Raw genomic sequence first — 4,777 nt, forward strand, 5'->3', positions numbered from 1 at the left:
TACACTGGAATCCTAGAGAAGTAGGCTCTAATGCCAGTGAAGGAATGGACTGGCTAGTGAGGGGAAAGCAAGCAGGCAGAGAGAATAACTGTCCTTCTTCCATGTCCTTATTTGGGTTTCTTGCAGAAGCTGCTACCCAGATTAGGGGCCGGTCTTCCCACCGCTAAAGAATTGGGTTAAATGTGTTTCATACCACCTCAAAGATACAGATTAGAAGGGGACCTTCCCACTTCAAATTAAGCAACAAGCCTTCACAGGTATGCCCATTCATTTGAGTTCTAGTTAATTCCAGATATAAGTCAAGTGGATAACGCAGAAAAACAATCACAAGTCCATCCCCTGTCGATTTGACATACAATCATATTTCCTTATGCAATGATTAATTTCCAAATGAAAACAACAGCCAGGTTATAACTATGCCTAAATATGATATAACCATCCCATGTACAATTGAAAATACATTGTAAATTTAGAATAGCCTTTAGAATTGCTTCTGTCAAGGAAAATAGTGAATCATAAACAGTCTTGTATTCCTGGAGGAGGTTCAGAAATTAATGCCACCACCAAGGATTTGAAAGATACGGTGGTATTTGTTCCCATCACATCTCCCTCTCCTCTCCTATCTGGCCAGTGCTGGAGACAGATGGATCATGGAGAATGACAGTTGAAACCCAATCAAGTAGTGACTCCAATTGCAGCTGCTGTACCAGATGTAGCATCCTTATTTGAGCAGATTAATATATCTCTTTGTCTTGTATCATGTGTGTCCTACCTGACCATAATATATCCCCAAAATTTACTTCTGGGTCAGGCCTCTGTACTTTATGGGGGTTGATTTTCTATCCATGTTCCTTCTGGACATATACTTATATGTCCCCTAAATGGTCTTTCATATCTGTAAAGCACACAGAAGTTAGCATTACATCATCTATAGAGTGGAACCTTGTCATGGGGGCGGGACAGGATAACTAGGCAGGTCCTGATCACCATCCCATGACAATTAACATTGGGGAATCCATTGTCATTGATTCCATGTGAATGAAAACTGGCCTTGGGATTCAGTGGCTACACAGATGCTAGAAAACACATTATTAAGGCCCACTGCTGTGTGGTGAGACCCCCGTCACCTGCACCAGGCGCACAGCTAAAAGAACAAGATTGGACACAGCTGCATGAGTGGGAGGCATCACCGTACTTAACTCCCTGTAATCCACAATCAATTTTCCATCTGGCTTCTTTATCAACCACACAGGGCCATTGAGAGGGCTCTGGGCTGAGCAGACAATCTCTACATTTTCTGGCTTCTATAAGGTTTCTGTTAATTATCCCGACCCCCAGGCAACCTAAACTGTTTGATATTCACCACCATTCACGAAGTGGAAAACTTTATGGGCTCCCACCTGCCCCTCAGCCACTCTATGGAGTTGCCTTTGCTATCTGTAGCCTCAGCTGGGACTCTCCTAGGTATATCCTAGAAGAGCATCTGCTCCCAGAATGTTCTTTCATATAGAAGAGATATACACGTCATATTCCTGGGGAGGGGGGATAATTATCTACCTTCAGAATAAGTTTAGTCCACTTCACCTGTATAGTTTTAACCCCACACCTGTACACCACCACCCATTGGCCCTGTTGATTTGGGGTGTTACCATGAATCAATACGTACATTCTATTCCAGCATCCACTAGGGACCAGCATTCTGCATATTGGTGGCGACCAGTAACTTCTCAATTCCACATGGGGCCTCTGGTCACCCTGTACAGCCCTTACCTGTAGGGAACCTTGGCTACCTGTTCAGGTGACTGGCTGAGAAGGCTCTCATCCTGAGAACTCTTCCTCTGTAGCAAGAATGCAGTGGGAACATCACCTGTTCCTCCTGGTTGTCCATCCCTTCCTTACTCCAGTAGTGAATTGATGGTCTGGCTTCGAGGACCCTACCAGCTCAGCAAATCAGTTTGGTTCCCCATCCATTTTGTCCCTGTGGACTCCAGGCAGGTGCCCATCCAACCACATCTGTGTTCGGGAAACACAAAGATGCCCTCTTGCCTGGCTCACTCTCTCTCACTTGTTCCTACTTGCTTTAGTCCCCTTCCTGGTTTAGGATCCAAATCCTTTAGGTTACCAAAGTCTCACCTGCTCTATACAGGTTCCTCCCTGCCATGGGCTCAGCACCACCACCAATGCTCTGTACCAATCTTGACCTCGCTGAGTCAGTTTCTTTCTTAGGTCTCCCCAAACACAACGTTGTCTGGGCCTGGGACCTGGGTATCCAATACCACTTCCTGCATCCCTAATTCCCTTAGTAGGGCCTGCCCGTCTATTGTTTGCCGATCCTTGAGATTCACAGGGATCTCGGCTGGAGTTAACTGCATGTCCCTAGTGACTCCTATAAGCCAATCCATCAGGAACTGATTCCTTAGATCGTGAAGATTGCCTCAGATCTTGAAGTCTTTGTCTCAAGGATTGATGGATGGTTACCTTGCTCAGCTTCTTTGCTCCAGCAGCACCCAGGCTGGTCGTGTCTGCGCCTGTGTCCCACAGCCTCACAAGCCCGGTGTTGACTGGCTCCTCCATTGCTTGTTTGAAGATCTTCCCTGGCTCCAAAAGCTCTGGTGCTAAACATTCTCCAGTTGCCATAGTCTCTGACACTGGGCCATTGCTAAGACCTCCCCATCAACGTTCTGGACCACAGATTGTTTCTCCTTTCTTTGTATTAAAGACTGAACCTAAGGGGTCGTCTGTAACTTCTAGGTCACTCCTTCACCTCTACCTGACTCCTTCCATGGGTTCCAGGTTTGGGGGTCCCAAGAGGAGCTCTGTATTAGCAATCTAATCTTGACTCCCATCCTCTCTTGGCCCCTAGCCATAAAAACTGACCTGCCAAGATCTCCATATCTCCTCATTTATACAATTTACCCACTAAGTCAGAGACCTGTACCCAAGCTTCATATCGTTCTCTCTCTCTGCTCTTCCTCCCTTACACCACCAACCTCCCTCCCAGCTTCCCCTCAGCTGGCTTCAAATAGATCCTTTCTTACCCACAGCAGTGGCCAGGTTGCCACTGCAGCTGCTTGCTGATAGCTCTGTCCCTGACTTCATAGTCCCAGCAATGGTGATGTCTGCTTTAAATCTTTAGCTGTTCTCAAAGCGTCTCCACACTTCCAGGATGGGTGGACTCCACCCATCGAACAGGTGTGCCACTCCATACCACCTAGAAGACTACTACCATTCCTGGAATTTAGCCTACAGACATCCCCCACCCAAGTGACCTCACCTTTGTCATATGTCTCACCCCTCTGCACAAGTCTTGCCATTATCCCCATAAGCTCTGTGGGGACAAATCCCTGTGTCAAAATTTCCCCCTGAAACCCCACACAACCTGGAGCAAATTGTTTATCTCATTCCCCATATCAGAGACGACATTGCTTTTCCCAAACTCCTCAACATTCTTGTTGAATTCTTCCAGTATGCCAAGTGTTGCTAAAACGCCTTCCCTGGGGGACATGTAAATGACATCGTCCCCCCCTTCTCCGAGATCTCAACAGCAAAACAAGGCACAATGCCACCAAAGTTCACCCTGGGACACCAATGAGTTTATTGGGCTCCCTTACGAAGCAGAGGTGAGGGGTTATATACAGACGTATGGGTGATCGTCCCAGAAAATCTTTACTGAACAGAGATGGTGACTTTCCCACAAACTCACAGATGGAAGCCTACTTGGCTATTCTTTCTCAGCCTGTATTACATACTGCAGCCCCTCCCTGAGACCGCATGCAGTTAAGGCAGAACTGGATACAACAGTGGTATGGGGTGCTGAATGCCCAGGTGAGGGTACTATGACCCTTTCCACCCTTCCTTCTCTGAGAGGATGTCAGCCATCAACAAGTACAGCTCGGATGACCTTTGCAGGGAGGCACAGCTGAACTCTGGAAGCTTGGGGTTCTTTGGCCCAGAGGATAGTCCTGTACAAAAGCAGCTACTAGTCTAAATACTTCATCCTCACACTGCTGTAATAGTAAGCCTGTATTGGGTGTTTCGTGCTTACATCACATCAGACGATGTGCTGTGGCTTTATCTGATTGCTGCACTTATTGCTTATAACAGCCCTGTGAATTGGCGCTACTATTATGCTTACTGTCCCCATGAGGCAACCAATAATTAGAAATCTTAGGAAACTAGCCAAGAGCTACCTACACAACTGCTAAGCAAAGGGGCCGAGCCAAGGAGCCTTAGATGGAAGCTGTCCCTACAAACAGCCTCCCACATCCTTATCCACCTCCCATGCTGCAAAGCAAGTTCTTTTTTTAAAGTTACAACATTTTTATTAATTCTCGGAGGAGGTCATACACATATACAATGTATTTTAATCATAATTACCTCCATTCCTCTACCTAATTTCTCCTAGATTACCCATAGCACCTCACAACTTCATATCCTTTTTTGAAAGAAAAAAATTATAAGCCACTGAGTTCAACTTGTGCTGCCCATATATACAAGGGTGTGGGTTGTGTGGCCTGCAGAAAACTGACTCTTCTTCCCCTGGCAGTCACTGTCAGCTGCCAACAGCTCCTCAGCTAGAGGTGGGGGCTCATGGTCCCCATCCAACTCTAGGTTGGAATGCTGACTGTCTCGATCCTACAGCTGCTGTGAGTTGATCCATCCTATTATATCCAGAAGACAGTGATTCACCCTGTCCTCCTCAGCCTTGTGGTCTTTTTTTTTTTTTTTAACATTTAAAAAATTATTTACTTTACCTCCTGACCACAGTTTCCCCTCA

Source organism: Onychomys torridus, chromosome 5 (assembly GCF_903995425.1).
Source record: "Onychomys torridus chromosome 5, mOncTor1.1, whole genome shotgun sequence".
NCBI lineage: Eukaryota > Metazoa > Chordata > Mammalia > Rodentia > Cricetidae > Onychomys > Onychomys torridus.